Genomic DNA, 17,485 nt, shown 5'->3' on the forward strand with positions numbered 1-17,485 from the left:
TGTCGTTACCGTCGATTGACAATCGTCGTCTATATGAACTTTATTTATACGATAAATCACCGTATAAGGCCACAAGTTAGCGACCATTTACTTTGATCCAGCGACTATCCTGTGCTTAAAGAAAGAACGAAGGTGCTTGAGAAAAAAAAGTAACTTTAAACTTGGTGCGCAAGCAAAAAAAAAGAAAAAAAAAAAAAAACAGAATAGCTATGCAAAATGTATTCACGCGTAGTTGGCCGAGTGGTAAGTTAATAAAATTATCGACGATTATGCGCGGTAGATTAAACGCAAGTGCGAAGCTACGTTGAAACGTCCATTACGTGCAATATTCACTTCCGGGCCTCGAGCGGAGATGTTATAAATATTCATTGAAAAGTCATCGAGGATCCTACGGTGTGTACGTGTATATGCACACGCAAAAAAAAGGGGGGGCGGGGGAAACAGGTATATATTCCCTCAGTAGAGGAAAATTCGAGTAATTTGCGCTCTCACGGCTCCAGTAAATCGAGCATCGTTAATTTTATCACTCGATCAAGTTTTCGGGCGCCAATTCCGACGCGCACTTGTTAACCTCATCCCTTTGTCATCGGGTTTTTTTACTCCCCTCTTTGTATTTATTTCCCTTTGGATCTCCGTTCGGTGAATGAATGTTCTATCTCTCTCATAATTTTTTTTTTTTTTTTTTTTTTCTTTGCCGACGAGTTAAATGTATTTATCTGGGAAAAAGCGAAAAGCGTTCTCTGACCCTTTAATCCGAATGCTCTGAGCCGGATAAACAAAAATCGTTAGTCCGAAAGAGAAAACTAAATTTTACCATACAGTTCAACATCGTTGGTCATGTATGATATTCATTAGGTCACAACGCGTGTTTCATTCGTTAAATCAACTTTGATCTCGCTCATCAGAACTATTACCATAATCGTTGCCAATTTTTTTTTCTCCATCTCGTCGTGTGTATATATATTTTCACGAGAGGTTGGGGGAACGATAACTTCTTATCGGAAGCGCAAAGAGGAATCATAATGGAATCAAGCGTCGGCAATGGTGTGGTAATTAAATTTATCGGACTTGTAGAGTACGTGGCATTTTTCTCGGAAATAAAAAAAATCCGTTTTATTGTATTGATATATTTTGATGTCAAATGGATGTTAACTTTTGACTACATTAATAAAAACGCATGGAATCACAATAAATCCAGAGCAGTGAAGTTGTTTTTCAGATGGAATCAGAGTAGAGCGAGTATAATAACAAACGTGTACGTGCAATTAAGCCGCTATACAGCACAGCTTTGTCTCCTTTCCATATCCCCTTTGATAAAACTCATCAGCTCGCTCGCGTGCACATACACGCGTATGTATACTGTACCTACCTGCAAAGGTATTATAGAGCAAGGGAAACTCTATAGGTGGGGTGTGTATACAAGCCAAACAACCTGTCCCTCACAAGAGAGTCAGTGTTGGTATATGTAAAGCTTTTTCCATGCACATTCTGGGCAGGTGCTTTTAAATATTACGTGCACGTAACTTTGTCCTTCGGAGAAGAAATACCGACGCGCGGTCGGCAAATTACTCGGGCGACAAACCGTATATATAGGTTGCTTGAAACGCAGTTTTTAATTATACGTCGAGGAGCAAGGAAACCATATATAGTATAGTGCCACGGCATAGTTCTTTTTTTTTGTTGACGCTAGATCCTGCGGTTGAACAACCCTCCTCGACTGCTGTCGTAGCTAGCTTTTTGGATTAAAGTACTTATTTATCTTTGGTGCTGCTGCACGTGCCTTTCTGATAAACCTGTCGCTTGTACTGTGTCGTGTAAGTATAATGTTAGGTTTGAGGATGCGAGGACACTTAAGTGTTGTTCGATTTGCTCGGGTGTGCGTTGATTGCTTTTTTTTTCTCCATTTGTTTGCTGCAAGAGCAACGAAAAAAGTATAGGCACCCACTGTTAAACTGTTTACGGTGAAATTGCGATGAAACCAGCTGGACGTTGACATCTGACAAAGCGACATTGATATGTATTTTGTGGATAAAAAGTTACATCAAGTGGTGGTAATGAAAATATTAATTTTTTTCCTTGGAATGACGAAAAAAGTTTCAATGAGTAGATCAAACCAGGTTATGGTCAGACGTGCCGTGCCGAGGCGGCGAAATTCTTTGATCGGTATACGTAACACTGAAACGCAGCTCAATCGAATTTCCAATTGCAAATGTAGTTTTCAACAATCCACCACCACCGTAAGGTTTAAAAAAAAAACGTACACTTGGATCGTTCGGTGTCCAAATTATTTCAAGGATTGTCCTTCACGCTCCAACTACCGGGTGAGGAAAAAAAAGAAAAAAAATCACCTCACCAAACGAAAAAATTTCAACGTCGACATAAAAGAAAGAAATGGAGGGTCTCGTCCTCACGCGGTATCCTTTTGTTTCCCGAAACCTTTTCCCCGCGATACTCTCGAAAGAGACAGTAAAAAAAAAAAAAAGGTGGGCTGGAGCAAACATCGACATCGCCAAACAAACGTACGGCCGCGCAGCAACGGCTCCATTCATTTGCTCGCAGCAGCGGACGCAGCCCAGAAAAAGACCCCGGGGCGTTAAGCATCGGAGAAATGTGCATACGCACTTATCGCATCGCTGCGCCGTATCGTCACGCCCGGCCACTGCTGCAGGCCTCTTTGCGAATCGCAGCATTTGTCCTCCTCCACCCCGACCCACGAGCGAGAGAGCACCCATGAATAGAATACAGTATGGTGCCGATTATGGAGCCGATCACACGGTAGACCGGTCGGAATATCCGTGTTCTTTTTTTCTTTGAAACGCGGAAAATAAATTGCGCGAAAGAGACACATCGTTGAAAATGTAGGAGGCGTGCACAATCAATATACACATACAATCGCACAGCAAATATTTGTTAAGCGGAGATTTTAGAAGTGGAGCGCGATACAAAACGCAAACGCTGATAAAATGTAGGTACACGCGTAGAGGATGATGAGGAAGAGGAAGGAAGCCAACCAAGGAGAAAAGGAAGCAACGCTATCACAGGGTCGAGGCTCCCCTTCCTATTGTATTGTATATTATTGTTCTTGCGATATTCGGGGGTTGTGTACGGAGAGGAGCGAAATGAAAACACGTGCCAGGGCTGCGTGTGAATTTTAGCTCCTTTGTCGAAGGAGAGCAGGAATTCGCGTTACATGGGTACACGTTTACTCGTACACGAGTGTAAATTGTGCTGCTTTTCACGAGAACGGGAGAGATTTATTTGTACACATATGGATTTGCGTGCGAGTGCAAGGGACACAATGACTATGGGCCAATTATCTACTTACGCGTGTTCAGCTCCGTTTGCGTGCAGGGATATTTTTCTCCCTCGTACGTACCTATAGCACACGCGCACTTTATTGTTTCTTTGTTTATTCCTTTCCCCATCCTACTACTCGTCCACCAAATAATGAGATTTCCTCATTTTGAGCCTCGTACTTTTTACTTGAAAAAAAAAAAAAAAAAAAAAATTCAGACAACGTCCATCGTATTTGTTAGTGAGTACAAACATCGAAACGATGACGCAACGATCGTTGGGCGAGGAGGCAGGGGGAGGGAGGCTTCGTCGTTGCATCGGAGAGTACTCATTATCCGAGCAACCCCTGCATTATAGCAGCTAGGGTATAGTCCAGTTGCCGCCCCACCGGCAATCGAGTCGTGCTAAACAATCGCGATCATTATCATCATCGTGGGCCATAGTATATAGCGAGTATATGTATATAGGTACACTTATATTTATACCTTTATACATTTCCCCCCAACACGCGCGTATATACAGCTTCCCGTGAACAACGCAATATCCAGTGCCGATGAATCTTTGCATCAACCCGGTGATATTGCCTCCAATAGCTTCCCAAAATCCTCGAGGGTCCCCCCGTAACTTGTACGCGCTTGTGCCTGTACCCACTAGCCGTTCATAGAGGTGTATGTATATATATGCGTTGGTGCACACAGAAAAGGTGGAAGAGCTTTCGCGGAAGCGTGCCTTGGCAGTAGGTACTCTTGCGGTGCAGTATACATACATAGAGGTAAGCCTGGGGTCAAGCAGGTCTCGAGAATATGCATACCAGATAGGCTTCCCCGCTTTGGCGAGCGAGTACCTTACTGGGGAGCCGATGCTGAGGATCGATGGTTTTCAAAAAAGGGGTGGGGGGAGGGTGATCTCTACTTACCCCTCAAACACAAGCGAGCTGGGCTTCTGATGGAGATCGACGAGTCCTTTGATCGGCCACACTCCTCTTCTGTTTCGTCGCGTGCATGCTGGAGAAAATCGATATCTACTTCTCTGTGTGCGGCTTTCGAGGACTCCTCGGATTAATTAGATTGCTTGGGTGTCTGTGGCTTTTTTTGCACTTATACCAAGGGGGGGGGGAAGAGAAGGTCCCACTCGACGTTCCTCTCTCTCTCTCTCTCTCTCTCTCTCTTGTTGGAAATCTAACGAAACCAAAAAAGTAGAAGGAAAAAAGGATCGAGGGGCACACCACAACGCGGACCAAATTAACTGTGTTACGGAGTATAGAGCTCGTTTTCCAAGGTGTGTGTGTGTGTGTTTGGGGGTAAGTAAAGTATACAGAGAGAGAGAGAGAGGGGGGTCGAACTGTAAGTATACACATATACAGCGTGGGGCACATGTAGAGCCCACGGTCGAGGGAGAAGATGGAGCGAGTTGGCTTAATTTACAAAAGTTGAGAAGGTAGGGTGGGTGTGAAAAATGATATTGATTAAGGGGAAGTTCGATCGTTCGCGCGAGGCCTCGCCCGAACTTGAAACCATCACCACCACCATTGCATTCGCACCGTGTACATGCGTGTCTTTCTTTCCAAGGGGGTAAGAAAAAAAAAAAAAAAAAAAAAAAAAAAACGCATGACACAATACATGTATACATACCGGAGTGAGCACTGCACGACAGAAACTCGAGAGGGAAGGTGTAAGTAGGGGGTAGGAGGTACGTCGCTCTCGAGTAAATGGAGAATCAGGTGTATCGTAGCTAGTTACAGTATGCATAGGGTGCGGTGTGCAACCGACAGGTCTATACTGCAGCGCTCGGGGCTGTTTCTTTTTCATTTAAGGAAACTACATGGTGAGGCGGATACGAGGAGGAAAATGGACACGCTTATGTCTTCCCGGCTCTACTGTGACTACTCGCACGACCACCTGATGTATATTATCTCATGTATACATACGTCCGTGTTCTCTTTCATTCCATTGTTTGGTATATCGCGTGTACGTGTGTATAGGTATACTTTGACATGGTTGTTGTTGTGCACGAGCAGAAAGATAATAATTTTATCGATGTACATTAGTTTCATCGTATAAGGTCACGGGAATAAAATGCACGAAGAACACACACATGTATAATATGGTAGCCATATGGGGATGACGTAAATAATAAATTTTGGAACCAACCGCGACAAAGAACGAGTCGAAGTAACATTACCCCCGTCCCAAATAAGGTGCACCTGTGTTAGACGCGCACTGCAGTTTCATCGGTATCAGATGTACACCCTGACGTACATATATTATGTACACATGTATCGCGATACATATGAATCATGGTTCAATTTCTTATCAATCGAGCGGCTGCAGAAGCGCATTACAGTGGCTAATCCGAAGCACGGGGGCAATGGTACGTATATACCTACCCCCGCATGCATGAATTAACATCTCGAATTGGCGAGAGGAAAGCACAAGCACCGCTGACGCGGCCGCATCCAATGCATTTCTGATCAGCCGTTCGGTCTGGGTCATTGGGATGTATGTGCATATACATATATGTACGTTTACGGGTATACGTATCGTACAGTAACTATATATACTACTGTGTAGTTATTGGGGTGCATACCTGTGTATATGTAAATGTATTTTCAGTCGCACGCCCCAAGTAGGTGCACACATCATCTTGTATTGCGGTACACAGGTGCATTACGTAGATACGCGACCATCGTCTTGTGAACGCGAGTGTAACCATCATCACGGCAATGATAATAATAATAATAATAATAATAATGAATATCCCTTATTTCTTCATAATGTATACGGTATGAATGACAAAATCGCGAGTAAACAAATAAACAAGGGCTTATACAGGGGTACGTAGGTACCCCAGGAGGAAGCGCGCGGCTTTGGCTGGACAATGGGAGCGAAGGGCGTGTACAAGAGCCCCGGCTACGTGTATAAACGCGGGGGGGGGGGGGGGGGTCGCACCGAGAGAGGAGAGAACGCGGGCTTTTGTTCCCGAGGTCGAGATCGGGCCACTGTATGCGCCGCCGTTGTTCAACGCTAACGCATGTATACACCCACGCACATACGCGCAAGTGAAGAGTAAGGCGAAAGAGGTGCAGGAGGGGGGGGGCGAGTGACAATAGCTGCCAATCAAGCGCGATCTAGCCCCCACCCCCCCGGGATTATATACGTTGTCGGTCCTTGGCCTTCGTAAAAGCCGAAGCGAGATGCTGGATGATGATCTTGCGCGCCGTCGCTTACGTGTATATAGGGGTATGGCTCTTTTGTCTGGACGATGCCTACATGGATGCGCGTATACATACACAAAGTAAGGCAGGTGCACGCACGCGTACGGGGACGGGATGATTTTTCGAGCTTGCAGTTGATAAGCCTCGCCCATAGGTATGTTGGGTTCATTTTTAACTTAATAGCAACTATAAACAGTACATAATTATGTATACGTATTTTATACGAGACCCGATGCGAATTGGCTCGATTGTTTGTCAAAAGAATTGATTTAAAGTGACGCATCCAGCGACGTATATACATGTACAAAGCCGCGTGCAAACGTTGCGAGAGCAAAGAATAATAATAATAATAATACAACAAAAAAAAAAAAAAGGAAGGAGGTCGGTGCTTTCCTATCTCTCGGATGACGTTTGAATCTACGGGGAATAGATTTTTTTATTTGTTTCCCCCTCCGGAGGTTTTTATCCTTTCCTGTACAGTTTTACTAGAGACCCTCTTCCTTGACTTTTTTTTTTTTTTTTTTTTCCTTCTTTCCAAAGAAGTATTATAAATGTAGGTATAGCGACTTTCCCACTTGTTCTCGTGCCGTGTGTATATTCCTTTCAGCGATAAATGAAGATGGAGGAGGGAAGAAAAATGTACGTATATATATACACACACACACACACAAGTATCTACCTCTTTAAATACAGAACCGAGGAGGAGAAGAAAAAGAAAACGCAAAGCCAGCACTCGTCACTCGTCCTCTCGACGACGGGGCGCGTAGTCGGTCCTTTAATTTCTCATCACGAGAACGTACGGGTACACGGTGCTCATGCAATATTCTCCTCTGCCCTGATGTACGACAGCCGCGTATAATATCATAATATATTCTCGCTCGTTTTCCCCCGTCTGTCCCGAATAAACAATGTATTGTAGTCTCGCGTTTTATTTTTACCCCCTCCGGCCCCTACACGCATTACCGTGTGTTTTGTTATACCGTTGACTTTTTTATCCATCGGTGCTTGAGCGAGATGTAGCTAATATACATATATATGTATATACAGCGTTGAGTCCGTGTAAAGACGAGTACACGCAGGCTTGTTGAAAGTCGATCGCAAACTCGGAGCGAACGATGACTGCAAGATTATGTGATACGACAACGCCTCCAAAGTGTAGCCCGAAGCGCGTGATCAGCGGAGCCGTCCAAAGGGGCCATGCATCACGGGTATATCCCTCCAACTGTACGTCATTAAAGCTCTCCCTTGAAGCCGATGCCTGCACGGTATTATACGCAATGTGGGTTATTGCACGTACCACGCGGCTGACGTAAGCTCTCGGACGATCCGGGACGACGAAGCTGGCGGAGGATATTGAAATTTCCTCGTTGATAATGTGCTTTTGCGATCACCATCGTTACCCCATCCCCCCCCCTTCCTCCCTCTTCGAGTAGGTATATAGCGGTGGTACAGAGACGCCACGAAAGTTACAGAGAGGAGTGTGGGGTTGCACGGAGCGTATTATATTATGGGTGTAGGTACATATGCAATGTACTCTACTGACGCGAATTCGTGCTGTCTGTGTGCGCGTGCACGACAAATATTTATGTACAGGTATATTATACATGCATCGTATGCGACGGGACTCACGTGACAATAAATAAACCCTTTGGCACGTCAAGCAGGACCTCTTCCCCCGAGTGCACTTTACCTCGCGCGGATTAGCTCCAAGCTTGTCATGGAAGGAGATTTTCAGATTTTCATCCATTACGAGCACGCGCATAGGCGTGTACCATACGCGTGTATAAAGTACACACCCGACTCGCAAGCTCGGGTACTTGTATAGGATTATGCTATACCATACGAGGAGGCGACGTGTTTTTTCATCCTCCCGCTGATGGCACACGTTTTTATATGCGCGAATAACCGCGAGATCCTCGACGGATGCTCGTTTCAACATATTCTTCCTCCCTCGGGGTAACAAATGATCAACAGGACGAAAACAATTGGGCCATCGTCCTCATATCCTCCACCCAATCTTAAGGTATCGCTGATATAGATAGACCGAACCTATAGTGGATAAACAACAATCCATCACATTATTGTAAAAGTTATACATTGGGGTAGCGGTATAAAATATATTGTCGAACCTGCTTTGCCTCTCAGCCCCTCTATGTTTATATACAGGATCAGCGGCACGATTACTGTAGGCGAGACTCACTACGCACGCACAGTCGTTTTAATCAAGTATTACGAAGGTGTTTTTTTTTTTTTTTTTTTTTTTTATCTTTCTTCGTGGATGGCTTCGATCGATCAGAGTATATATGTACATACCTACGCTTGAAAAGCACAGCAGGCCCGACTACCATCGTCTCCTCGGTAAGCGATGGGATGGATGGAATGGGGGGGGAGGGAAACTTTTGAGGAATCAGCGAGATCTTAGCTGTTCCTCCCTCTACATGTATATACTCTTCAATTTTGTCCCTTCGCCGTTACACCAGTCGTAAAATATACGGGAGTAGGTCAAAAGTTACTCGAGCTCGCTCTATCGAGGTAGACACCGAAACAGTAAGCACAGATCCTTGGTAGAGGGGGAGGAGGAGAGAAAAGCAAATCCAGCGTGAAGCTAAAAAAACGGTAGGGGGGGAGGGGCTGAAAAGGTCCCTCTCGTATTTGGATTGATTCGGTTTACTCTTAATGCAGAGCACTTTGGTCGTATATAGGAGGGAGGGGGGCTTATCTCTATAAAAGGGGGGGGGCGTGGAAATATATAAGTGACGAGGGATGGTGGAAGCAATGTATACCTATACACGCACGACAGTTTGGCGCCAAGTTTGATGTTTCTGTTTCTCGATGACGGAGGATTCAAGCAAAGAGGAGAGGAATTGGGTTGTTATGTATGTATAGCTTGTTTGCACAAAAAGGGGAGAGAATAAACACGTTTTTGAAAGTTGGCGCGAGAAAGTGGTGTCGGTCGCGAAAGCAGAAAGGAAAAAAAAAAAAAAAAAAAAGCGTGCACCGTTTCGAACAAACAGTCGCGTCAAGAGTCGAGAATATGGGTAGAAGAAGCATCCCAAGTGGAGCCGGAAAAATGACTCCATACAAAAAGGGGGGGAAGTAAGAGGAAAGAAAGATAGCTCACTCGGAGCACCTTCAGCAGGGAAATAATTGTATTTTTGTCCCGTACAATTGCTCGAGGACAGCTTCGAGTAGTCTCCGTTTGCAGTTATTTCTCCGGGTTATTTTATTTATTTATTTGTTTATTTTATTCGTGTTGACTTTGCGAGGCCTCTAATGGCCCGCTCCATTATTTTTATTCTCTAGTTTTTTTTTTGTTTTTATTTTCCTCTTCGGTTTAGTTTTAGTAACCTTCGCTCTTCCAAAACTCTCGCGCGCTCACTTGTTTTTCTCTCCCCTCGATAAATATTACAAATTACAAAGTTGGCTACAGCCACTCTAACTTTTTGAAACGCCCGGGTAAAGTTTTACGCGGGGGAGTGCTCGGTTTGGGCCGAGCTCGGGTTTTTCACTCGCGAAAAATCCTTCCGCCTTCCGCGCTTTGCCGAAGGGGAGGAGGTAATTAGCTTTGAAAAATTTACGAAAACCGTAGCTGCAATTTTTGTTGGTACTCAACAACCACCACCAACTACCTACCCCTTGAAAGTAAGGGACACGTATAATTATGTTTTCGAATGAACGTTATCGTGAGTATGGCGCTAAAGAGCAAAATCGAGCGCACGAAAGACGATGAGGAAGAATCGAGGAACAAAGAAGTACATTGTACAGCTGGAAGATAAGTTCCCCGCATTGGAAGGAAAAAAAAACCATTAGGTGCGGCCGTTGGAAAAAATAGACGATGGAAGAGAAGCCCTGTGAAGCCCTGCACTGTGGCTCACCCCCGTCTTTCTTCTTCTTTCTCTCCTCCCATCCCCCCGCTCTTTGGCAAGGAAGGGTTTCTCTTCTTGTCCATTTTTCTGTACAGCTCCCCGTGCACTGCTTATTCGGCACTTTTTCCCCTCCCCCCCCCTCTCCTCTCTTCGGTACAAAATTAGCTGGCTTGTTCTTTCCTCCTATATACACCACCTGTGCACTACTTACTTCCTTTCGATTCTCCGTGGCGTGGTGAACGGCACAAAGGGAGTTTTCTTTGCGTGCAACGGTTTATAACTCACCTGCATTGTCCACTTTTCTTTATTCCACCCCTTTCCACCCCTACAGCCAACTGTACTCCATTTTGCTCTTTTTCCTGCTTATGAAAGTTTGACTGTACATAGCTATGGACTCGTGTGAGCGTAGCGCGCGGGCATTTGCATTCGCGCGAGTGGCGCGATAAAAAAGTGAGGGGGGAAAGTAAATAAAAAAAAATAAAAAAAATAACAGTAGAGAGCTACTTTTGACTCGAGGACAGGAAAGAATTTCACTAGAAAAAAGTGAATCGAGGACCGTGATTTTTTTTTTTTTTTTTTTTTTTTTCGGCACTGAGAGGCAAGTAGGCACGACTATTTGCGAGACTTTGTGCATGTTTCAGTGATGCATTTACGCGTCATTGTGCTCGTTTATTCGTCTTTTTTTTTTCTCTCTCCCTCTCGTTCTATTTTTGTTTGGCAACGTGGAAATTGTCGTCGTTGTTTGCATTAGATGCTTTGTGACGGCTACGATGCTAATGTACAATGGCATTATTCCGGGGTACGGTGTATTTTCACCGGTAAAAAATTTATTGCGTGCTTTCTTAATTTGTTTTACGCGAAAAGCCACTTCTTCAAAGTGAGTATTCACTTATTCACCAACGAGTGAATAGTATTTGTTTCATCGATCAAAAATCGGTCATTTTATCATATTTACCATGGTTTTGTGATGGAAATTACGTTTCCAGGCGTAATCGCTCGATACTGTTTTAAAAATCGATAATAATAATAATAATAATAAAATGTTGATCCTGTTCGAATAAATTGGAATAAATTCACGTGGAATCCACAGCATCACGAAGGTGCGACCAAATGGGATGGATACGCTTTTTTCTCTGGCGATAAACGTACAGCAGTCGTGCCTTGTTATAATATGCTAAGGTATTGCTCTTTGCATAAATTTAAAACTACGTTTTTAATATTGCAATATCCATGTCCGACTATAGAGTAAAATTATCAAACTTATTTTCATGATGTATCCTTTATTTTTCACCTTATTACGTCTAAATTTAAAATCATGCAGCCAAGTTATATCGTAAACCAAGACAAACTAACGTTATTGTAAAATATTTATACGAAATTCTACGAGTCGTGCTTGCGTTTGATTGAAAACAATTTTTTTTTCACTAAAGTTTTTTTTGCATACATCCACTGACCTTTTGTTATTTTCTATTATTAAATTAAACAAACGTAAAATACATACTTTAGTTTTGAAATATGGCTAGCTCTGATGGAAGACGGAAAATTAATGAACTAAATATTTTTTGAAACGAACGTATAAGATAGAAAACACAATAAGTTATAAAAAAAAATCGGTGTATAAACTGGCACGCGCCATCTTCATTCAAACAATTTTGTCTGCGATCGAATATAATAGCGTATCTAGCTGACCGACTGCCCGACGACCCCTCCACCAATAAAGAAACTCCCAGCCGCAAATACCATCCTTATCGACGTCTCGAAGCTCGAGTGATTGAAAATTAAAATTTAATTTATAAACAATAATTGGGCAACAAAATGTATACTGCCATCTTTAAAAGTCAGCAACTGATCATGCAATGGCGAATAAAATTTTATACAAAGTACATGAGTTTCGATAGCTAATTTTCCTCGTCATCGGTTCCTAACAACAAACAAGCACATTAAGTTTAGTTGAAGAACCAAAAAAGCAACCAATCCAACTACACGATTGAAAAAATTTAAAACAAACGAGGGTCATCGTATATTCATTCAGAGATGAAAGTTGTACGATAAAGTAACAAAAGTATGTCATTCGACGAAGATATTTTCATTTTTACTGTACTAAAAATAATCCTAAGTACTGTAGAAAATAATCCTATTGAAAAAACACGAGAGCAAACATCATAATTTCCAGTTCAAGCGGAGATAGCGATTAGAATCTTGTCCGCTGTATTTCTGGGCTCGGATCAATACCGCGGTATACACCTACTGGCAAGACAACACGTGCTGCGTAGATACAATTATTTCAATGTATTACAACGTAAGTGACTAAATTATGGAAATAGTCAAAAATTCTTGAACAAAGTGCGATTTTTACTGATGCAAAAATTATTATAATAATATAATACTTACAATACAACGCAGATCTTAGTTTTAAAGAATCTTAATTTATGTGAGAAAAATACCTGTTATATGTTCCAAAGACTCTGTAGCTTCAGCATATAAATCTACTCTTGATTTTGTAACATAAAAAACAGATCATTCGAACGTAAAAAAATTTTAAAAAATTATTGCAGCGTCTGCCAATGAGGTATCACTAATGAACCGTTGAACAAATTGGGGTGAGCTCGTTATATTGTCAAGCCGATACTTTTGTGGTAGCTCTTATATCAGAATGTTTTTAATGATACTGCGACAATTGATCATTACTGCTACGAAACTCAGCAACATTGACCGAGTTTCGTGGTTGAAATACCCAGAAATATTGTGGTAGAGTTTACCACAGCTCGTGATAGAAAAAAAAAATAATAATAATAAATAAAAAATAAAACAAAATATGCAATTACCAGCGAAAACTGGAGGAAAAGCTCACCAAACTCGAAACAAGCTTTAATAAACCACTGGCTTCTCGCGAGGAGCACCGCAACTGGCGAACTAAAAAAATTAAAAGGAAAAAAAGGTGGCAAAGATGAAAAAAAAAAAAAAAAAGTCGAGCACCGCCGAGAGACGGGCGCCACATAATAACGATTCCCGGAGGGCCACGCGACGAGAACCGCGCAAAAAGGTCTCGATTAATCGGTCCATCGCACAGCAGCCCGGCACAAGAGAGTCACGTACCGGCGAGCTCCCCCCCCCCTCCCCCCAACCCTCTCACACACACTCACACGTATATCCCTTTGGAGTGCGTGGGCGCTCCTTATCATCCCTCGAGCAGTGTACCCGACGCTCTCGGCAACAGCTTGCAGAAATTTTCGTTCTCGTGGGGGGTGTAATGTATAATGGCATTCGTCGCACGTTTTCGCGGTCTCCACATACTCTCGTATATTACATCCCGCGGAATCCGCTTGTCCGCGAGCTTTGGGGTGGGGGGGGGGAGAAAAAAAAAGAAAAACACGCTTTCCGGAGCTTTCATCTCGGTTATACACTCGGCGGTCGGGCGCGATGCGACTATCCCCTGTGGCTTGGCGTATATTTTAATTTTCGAAGCGAGTCCTGCTGTCTGCGCGTGCTAAAAGAAAACAAAAAAAGTGAGGCCGCGGCCCCGCGTGCACGTACAATCTGATGATGAAAACGGCGGCGCTCACGTACAGGGGCATCATAAACCAAAAGTGCGCGTGCCCTCGTCCGCCGAAATGTTTATCGCGTATGCGAGGGGAAAAAAAAAGCGCACATCAATGTGCGGCTGTTATTGGTAAACCATTCAACCGTGCATCGTCGTGGGAGTTAAAATTCAACCGTACATATATCTCTGGGAGATCACAGTCGAATAAATATTACCAACAAATTAATTAACGAAGAAAGAGAACGTCATATACACCTACATACACCGATGTATATATTAACCCACACGTGCGACAGCGATTCGTGCCAATTTCTCATACATCGGAGCGGAGCGAGGGAGAAAAAAAAAGTAATTACCATCGAGGACTTAATTAATGTAGGGTCGGCCGTCGTATGTATACATATACATATATATATATATATATACGGTAGAGCGGGCATTAATAAGATTGCCTATATACGTATACAACGTAAGTGTGTACATGTATGCATAGGTACACACATATATATATAGTCTGCCAAACGATAGAATGGAATAGTATACACTGCAGAGGCTCCGAGTGGGTTGTACGTAATATAGGCGCTGGGAGCCAAAAGAGAGAGGGAGAGTCGACTTTGCCAACTCGACGGCGAACAGGGCCAAATGTAAATTACGTAAGACGCCGACGATGCGCCACACAACTGCGGCAGTGGCGACTCGGTAAGCTACGAAAAGAAGAAAAGAAAAAAAAAAAAAAAAAAAAAAAAAACAAGCCAAAGGAGTGGAAGAGAGGAAGGAAAATCGAAGAGCTGCTGCAGTAAGAGAGAGATGAGTGGGTAGTCGAACGTGAGGTGAAGGGGGCATTGTTCCTCGGGGCATGTCATTATTGTCGGAAAAAAAAAAAAAAAAAAAAAAAAAGTCGGACGCCCGATGCCTTTGGCACGGTAATATAGTGCGGCGCTTGCTGATGTATATACTTATATACCTGTACATCCTGGCGTCTTATTCTGTGGGCATATATACACATAATATAATATATACGTGTAAGCATGGGTCTCTATCCGATTTTCCGAGCATCGCAGTTGTGTAACACTCCTCTTTTTTTTGACAACGCATGATTACCTGCGAAGGACCTTTCTTTCTTTTTTATTTTATTTTTCATCATCCGCCAACATTGGACGGGCGACGCACTGACGTAAAAAAAAAAAAAAAAAAAAAAAAAACTGTCTCAAGCGACAAAAAAGCGCAGTTTTCTCGAGCACGTGCCGAAATGAAGTGACCAGCAAGCTTTCCTAATTATAACAGGCACGTCACATCCCCCCACGAGATAACGTTATAAAACACTTTTCTACCGCGCAAACTACTTCATTTTCCACTGCAAAAGAGGAGATGGGGAGGGTAAAAAAAGCAGGGCAAAAAAGTGAGACGGAGAAAAACTTGAAGGAAGGAGATACTTGACGAGAGAAAGGATAAGCGAGGGGGGAGGGAAAGAAAAATACAACATTAGCGTGCGGGAGTGGAGGGTGAAAGGGGAGAGGATAAGTGAGTGAGGTCTGGAGGTTTCGGCTCGACGTGCGAGGAATATTCCACGTTGGAATCGTATAAGCTGCCAGCGGGGGTGGGTATTGGTCTTCTCGGCTACGTGACGGGATTTCGGTGCACGTGTGCGGGAGGGCTAAGAGGGCGAATCGCGATTCTTCTTTCTTTACCTTGGTGCGTCTCCTTTGCATTATTGCCTTTTCTTTTCCTTCCTATAAAAATATACTGTCCTATCGACTCGCGTTTGCTTTTATTTTTCTCGTTTGGTTTTATTGAATTTCGGGAGGAAGGCGTTGATTCGATGGTAAGCGTACACTGTAAAAAATGCTGTAGTAAAATCACTAGCGGATAGTAACTTTTTTTACTATCCTGAGCACAGCGATTATGATATCTGATAGCGAAAACTATGTCTTGAGCATCGTAATTTCACTAGCAATGTATTGATCGAGGTATTGATATTACTATCCGCTATTAAAATTAATATGCTCAGCATAGGTAACAGTGAGACCTATGCTCAGCATATCAATTTTACTAGCTGCATGATAAATACAATCGGCTATTAAAACTACAAGACAATGGAGATTCTACGTTCCGATAGTGAAAATACGTTTAACATCCCTCAGAAAAATACGAGATGATACTAATATTGCGCTCCGATGGTAAAAGTACAGTGATACAAATTACACGGGATAGTAAAAGTAATATCTAGTATTAAAGTTACATGCAGCTATTACTCTTGATGGGGGTAAGGGAATCTCGCATTGACTCCATTAATGTACATATAAATTTCTACCTAATTTACGGTTCGTGCTTCGTGCTCTCGCACTATAATCAATAATTGTGATAAGGATTAAAAGTAAATTTATCATCAGTGCTCTTACAAATTCGTAATCAGTAAGTATTAGGTATATTGTTTATATAGCGAAAGCATTCTGGAAAGTAAACACTTTTCAGGTTATGTATCATTTCATGACATCGTGGGTATACACCTTAGTAGACCAATAGCTAAATATTTCGGATCTCTACAAATCATCTCGTTTCTCAATTGTATGTGAAGATGTGTCTGTGATGTGAAGAAATAATAACATAATCCTTGTAGTGAAAATGGAACTATGAACAGTACAATAGTGCTTCTCATATCCAAGATATGACTTTTACGCTTGGGATAGTAAAATTACTACGCGATCGCAAAAAATTTCTGATGATTTCGGCTTTCCTGAAAATTACTATCTTGACATTTAATTTTACTATCCGGGAAAAAAATTTTACGAACCGATGGTAAAATCCCTATGCTGAGCATAGTGATTTTACTACAGCATTTTTTACAGTGTATACACATCAACCCATGTGCCACGGCTGAGTTGTTGGAGTTGGAGTCGATATTGCGCTCTTGGATCTTTGGATTACGATTTGTCCTATGGATGTATTTATTTAGGATTCACGCGCGTGGAATGTATGTGGAATCACTATACAGGAGTAACTGGGTTTACATCTTACCGTGTATAGTAGAGTTACGAATCGATGTCAATTTAAAGTACGCATTTGTCCCGCTAGAATTTTGTTTATTGGTTCGGGATCTTTTTTTTCTTCTAATCGTGTATTTTCCGCAGATGGTTGTATTTATGCTACAAATTTAACCATTGGTTGCACGATTAGAGATTTTTCTCGGAGAAAAAAATTCGATTGTAGTATACGTTTCATTATACGCATTATATCAGGTATAGTTTTCTGCACATCTACTTTCATCTTCTCAAATCGATGCAATTGTAATTATGATTCTTTTTTTTTTTTTTGTTCGCTTTTGTTTGTGAACCTTTAGTTGTTTTTTTTTTTGTTGGACGAATTTCCTAGCACTAAAACTTCTGATGTATCAAGATAAAAAAAAAAAAAAAAATTATTTTTAGTTTCATGGCTCAATCGACAATGGGGATGGCTCATGCAAAAGTTGCATGTCTTTAGAGGCAAATATCTTTTGACGATTATGGTTCGGTGAGAAAACATTAAAAGGGAGGACATCTCAAGCTCTGTACGCAGATCAGTTACGCTAAAAAG

The 17,485-nt window shown here is 42.4% G+C and overlaps 1 protein-coding gene across 1 annotated transcript in view; it reads right to left on the reverse strand.

Annotated features, from left to right (window-relative positions):
• The window catches only part of Mmp2 (Matrix metalloproteinase 2), a 137,987-nt gene that overhangs the window by 73,500 nt on the left and 47,002 nt on the right, over positions 1-17,485 (reverse strand). The gene's annotated exons all lie outside the window — the stretch shown is intronic.

Source organism: Copidosoma floridanum, unplaced genomic scaffold (genome assembly GCF_036245765.1).
Source record: "Copidosoma floridanum isolate Cflo_tuat_1 unplaced genomic scaffold, Cflo_Japanese_pri ptg000019l, whole genome shotgun sequence".
Classification (NCBI taxonomy): domain Eukaryota; kingdom Metazoa; phylum Arthropoda; class Insecta; order Hymenoptera; family Encyrtidae; genus Copidosoma; species Copidosoma floridanum.